Raw genomic sequence first — 5,508 nt, 5'->3', positions numbered from 1 at the left:
AGCCACCTAAAGCACCTCTAAAAGGCAAACTGGATTTTTACTCTATTTTATGTAATAAATTAACTGCAGTGACAGCCGCACACCAAAAAATAAATGCTACCTCTGTTCATCGCTTACCTTGCCTGAGGTGGCTCAGGTTGTGATGTCCTGTATTGCACACTGTGTTTCAGCCTGAACAAAGGAAAACAGTCAGAAGATGAACAGTCAGCTGCCAGCATTAGCACCCACCCCTCAACACCACAAGTGACCCCATATTTAATTTTATAATTTCAAAAGAGCAGTCCACTTGCCTCTGCACCTGGGAAGTAGATCCAAACTCAAACAGGGCTGCCCGCAAAACGAGGGGGACCTTGAGGCCGCCCGCAAAGCGGGGGGGACCTAGCGGAGTCCATAGACTCTGACCCACCTAAATAACCCTGCAACTGACTGAGGGAAAAACAAAGCACTTACCCCCAAAAAGCAGCCCAGGCAGAATAATGAGCTCTCTGATGGCATGCCTGCAACTCATATGCCATTGCACCCCAGCCAGCACCCTGCCCTAATCACGTGGGAAATGGGAGGGGCCGTGCATGGGAAGAGGTAAAGACATCAGGAGGAACAGCTGCCATGTTTTTGGTCTGGCTTAGGTCAACAGTGTGCAGAGTGCAGCGCAGGCAACCAGTCTGTTTGTCTTGAAAGACTTGCCTTAGCTTTGAAGGAAACTGACCAGCTTGAGAACACTCTCACCTTTTTGCACCGCTCCACAACATGGGGAATTCACCTAAGGCTGCATGAGGGAGTGGCAGAAACAAAACGAAAAGCACACCCTGAGGCACCTCATAACCACAGCCTACCTACTGCAATACCTCTGCAATACTTATACCTCTCTTCCCAGCTGCTTTACATCTGCTGCTCTCTATCTCCAAGTCACATTCTTTTAATTGCCATGCAGAGAGGCGATCCTCCAGGTGCCATAGAGTAGCGCCATGTTTTTTTATTATTATTATTTTTATTTTTTAATTTCAAAACAGAAGTCTGCTTCCCTCTGGAGATGGACAGTAGGTCAAGTCAGTCACCAAGTTGCCAACGCAGAGCTTCACAGTTCCAGAAGGCGCTCCTTCCTTTGGCTGATTCCTTATAAGTGTTATCTACCACTGCCAAAAGCAATAAACAGACTGCAAACAGGCACTGCCACATTTGACAAACTTCGTGTTTTTAATTTCAAAACAGCAATCAAACCAGTCACCGAGATGCCAAACAAGAACTTGACAGTTCCAGAAAGTGCTGTTTCCTTTGACCAGTTCTTCCTAAGGTTTACCTACTGCTGGAAAAAAAAAATAATAATAATAATAAAAAGACTTTGTGCCAGCTGCCCTTGAGTGCTCACCCAGAGCTTGAGTATTAGCCCAGAGTCAGACCAGATGTCTTTCCCAAAAGAGTCAGGACAATGTATTATTGCACCGATGTGCTACCATCACTAATTGCCAGGCAGGACAGCTCCAGGCCAAACGCACACATAAAAAGGCATGCTACAAACATCATGAACAAAACACGGGAGAAGAATTACTTATACTATATTAATTACTATAACAATTGCTCACCTGAAGAAGAGCTGCATGAAATAAAGGCACCAACTACTATATACGTTAATTTAGTTTAGATGGTCCTACTAGATGTTACCTTAAATAGACGTACTTATCTCTTCCAACTTGGAAAGGCATCAACCCATAGACTCTGACCCACTGAAAAAAAAAACAAACAAACTGCAACCGACAGAAGGAAAAACAAAGCACTTATCCCAAAGGGCAGCTCAGGCAGAATGAGCTCTCTAATAGCACACCTACAGCTCATAGAATTAGGCCCCACCCGGCACCCTGCCCCAATCACCTGGGAAAGGGGAGGGGCAAAGCACAAGAAAGTAGAAAGAGAGCAGGAGCAGCAGCTGTTTTATTATTATTATTATTATTTATTTTTATTTTTATCTGGCTTAGTTTAACAGCATGCAGAGCTTCAGCTTTGAATAGTGAAAGGACAGTATGACCAAGCAAGTAACTGAAACTTTTTCAGCTGCAATTAGCTCAAACCTTTCTTTTACATAAGAAGAAAAATCTAGGAGCATAACACATTACACACCAAATAAAATTAATAATAATAAAATAATTTAAAAAAAATCCATGTAGTAACATCACTCACAGGAAAAATCAGGCACCTGAGCAGGCTACCTGAAAACCAAAAGGCTATGCTGATGGGTCAAAACACACTACAGGACACTGGATCCCGGCCCTCTGCTGCACCGACTTAAAACCCATCCCCACACTCACCAAGGCACAACCCCAACCCAAATACAGACACAGCATTTCAGCCCCAACACAGCTTTGGGACCTGCTGGAAAGCAGGCTTCATCCTCAGTGAGGCATGCTCAGCTCACACAGGACAAAGATTCAGGCACCTCTTTACCTATGGAGGAAGACTGCCATCGGGAGCTGCCACACCAGTCCACCTTTTTTCTCTACAACACCTTTCTCAGGAACAACACAGCATTCAAGTGACCTGCTTTGCTCCTATTCTAAACACAATCACAGCCCACCTTGCCTCCACAATCACAGCCCACAGCCACCACCTTTCAGCCCCAACGTGCCTTTGGGAACTGCTGGAAAGGAGGCTTCATCCTCAGCAAGGCGTGCTCAGGCTACACAGGATGGGGCTTCAGGCACATCTCCACCTGCAGAAACAGACCACCATCAGGAAGTGCAACGCCAGACATCCTTTTTCCTCTACAACACCTTTCTCAGGAACAACACAGCATTCAAGTGACAGGCTTTGCTCCAATTCTAAAGACTGATGTTACAACCCACCTTGCCTGTGGCACCTGATAATCAGAACAGAGCAACTGCAGCGCTTGGAAGCCATCACTGCATGTGCTGCTCCTTGCCGCTCTCCAGCCTTATCTCAAATCCTCAGCCACTTCTGTGGAGAGCCTGCCATGGCACCTGCAAAGCAAGACAGAGACCCTCTGTAGTCACCTCGCGCTACTTGGCTATTCCACTCCAACCAAGCTCATGACCAGCCCCCTTCTCGTGCTGTTCTTCAGGGTGCAGTTTGGTCCTTTGAGCCTGTGTGAGACACCTGCAAAAGAAGAAAAGCATAGGGTGAGGCAGAATGCAAAGCCACAGCACAGCTACGATAGTTACTCTCATCTGCTGCCTTACCTCTGCCCGCTCACCTGCCCCTGAGGCAGATGCTTCCATCTGCCCTCTTAAGCCAGCTACAACACCTCGAAAAGAGAAAGAGGGGACACTTAGAATGACAGGGAGAACCACAACACAAAAGTAACTGCTTCATCACCCACCTTGCCAGAGGCAGCTCTGGCTGTGATGTCCTAGGTTGTAGGCTGCGTTTCAGCTTTCACAAGATTTTTTCCAGTTTCAGCTTTCACAAATGAAGGTAACCATTCAGCTGCCGGCATTAGCACCCACCCCTCAACAACACAAGGGGCCCCATTTCCAATGTTATCGTTTCAAAACAGCAGACAACTTGCCTAGGCACCTCAGAACACCTAGGGTTTTTACGGTTTTCAGGGTTAGGGCTTTAGGGTTTTTACGTTTCGGGTGGTAAGGGTTTTTAGGGTTTTGGGTTTAGGGTTTTTATGGTTGAGACTAGTGTTTTTAGGGTTAGGGTATTAAGTGTTCTCAGGTTTGGGGCTTCAGGGTTTTTAGGGTTAGGATTTTAAGAGTTTTTAGGGTCAGGGCTTTAGGATTTTTAGGGTTAGGGTTGTAAGGGTTTTTAGGGTTAGGGCTTTAGGGTTTTTAGGGTTGTAAGGGTTTTTAGGGTTAGGGCTTTAGGGTTTAGGATTACAACTCTAACCCCTAAAAACCGCTTCCCCCCTCAGTACCTGCTTTTGATCAGCAGGTGGCCCCAGCGGGAGCACACGGGCGCCACCGTGCATGCGCGGGGTCGAGCCGCCTTCAGTACTTTCGTTTCACCAGGAGGTGGTGGCACAGGGCACCCGCCGTCGCCAGCGCGCATGCGCGGCGCAGCGGCGCCTGCAGTACCTCTTTTTGTTCAGCAGGTGGCGGCAGGCGTCCGCTGTTGCCACCGCGCCTGCGCGGACCCGATCCCCCTTCAGTATCTCCTTTTGATCAGCAGGTAGCGGCAGAGGGCACCCGCGGGCTTCACCACGCCTGCGCGGCGCCATGCCGCCTGCAGTACCTTATTTTGATCAGCAGGTGGCGGCAGAGGGCGCCAGCGGGCGACACAGCGCATGCGCGGTGTGGCGTCACCTGCAGTATCTACTTTTATTCAGTAGGTGGCAGCAGGAGTGCGAGGGCGACACCGTGCATGCGCGGGGTCGTGAAGCCTCAGTACTTTATTTTGTCCAGTAGGTGGCGGCAGAGGGCGCCCGCGGGCTCCACCGCGCATCCGCGGCGCCCTGCCGCCTGATGTAACCGCGGCTTCCCATACTGTTTTCCCGTAAAAAGCACAAAGGAAAATTGCAGAAATTGGCACCACACGCTGTCTTAGGTAGGAAGTAACTGCCTTGAGCAATGTGCCGTTCGCAGCTTGGAAGCTGAGCGGAGGCAAGCAGAAACACTACATTTTTTTTACCAGGACAAAAAAGGCAGGGAGATGATAATAACTAACCCAACGTGGCCAACAGGAAGCTCAGAGCCCAAAGACCACAACTGGCTTGCTGCGGGGACCAGGTTCTGATGGCGGCTTGACGCTGCGGGCACTGCAGAGCCAGCCCCGGGCTTCCTGACCTGCAGCCCAGTGCCCACAGACCCATGCCTGCCAGCCCCTGAAATCCCTGCCTGGGCTTTTCCTGCCCTGGCTGCCACTCCCACGGGACCCGGCGTCCCTGACTCCCTCCCCTGCCCTGGGGGTCCTGCCAGGAACCCCCAGCCCCCCCCCCGCCCACTTGCACCTCCGCAAGAAGACCCGTCCACACAGAGCAGCCCCAGCCCAAGGAGCAAAGACAGCACAGGGCTGCTCCCCCAGTCCCACAATAGGCAGCCACCCCACCACCCAGCAGGGCTGCCCCCACACTCCGATGGGCCGTCCACATCCAGCAGCCAACTGACACGGGACCAATCTGCTACCGGCCCCTGCCACCTCCACACCTACCCCGCTACAGAACCTGCACCCGTGCAACCGCATCTTTCCCGTCCTAGCTCACACATAATCTTTCCTGTGCAGTGCAGCCTGGATGAAGCAAGCTTTATCCCTTGCTTGTGGCTTCTCCTTTGAGCGCTTGAGGGCACTGTTGGAATTCGGAAAAAGGCAGGTCTCGGGTGAAAGATTTGTTTCCTATCGTACCATGCAGAGGCACATCAGCTTGCAAGGACTGTGGCTTGCACTGGAAACCTTGCAGTTCAGAGGGGTAAATAACTCTGGCATGAGTGTACTGTCTCAGGCAAAAACTGATTCTTCAGAAAAATCAAGTAATTAAGACTTCTTCAATCTTTTATTATTATTATTATTATTATTTTATTTTATTTTATTTTATTTTATTTTATTTTATTTTATTTT

At 49.6% G+C, this 5,508-nt stretch overlaps 1 long non-coding RNA gene across 1 annotated transcript; it reads right to left on the bottom strand.

The window, feature by feature from the left end:
• Positions 1–2,882: 2,882 nt before the first annotated feature.
• On the bottom strand, positions 2,883–3,266 carry LOC118177285. Its single transcript, XR_004755731.1, has 2 exons — positions 3,203–3,266; positions 2,883–3,105 (listed from the first exon to the last, which is right to left on the bottom strand). It is a non-coding gene; the product is annotated as an uncharacterized LOC118177285 (long non-coding RNA).
• Positions 3,267–5,508: the final 2,242 nt, after the last annotated feature.

Source organism: Oxyura jamaicensis, chromosome 21 (assembly GCF_011077185.1).
Source record: "Oxyura jamaicensis isolate SHBP4307 breed ruddy duck chromosome 21, BPBGC_Ojam_1.0, whole genome shotgun sequence".
Classification (NCBI taxonomy): Eukaryota; Metazoa; Chordata; class Aves; order Anseriformes; family Anatidae; genus Oxyura; species Oxyura jamaicensis.
The sequence above is the reverse complement of the archived record's forward strand: the minus strand, read 5'-3'. Positions and strand labels throughout refer to the sequence as shown.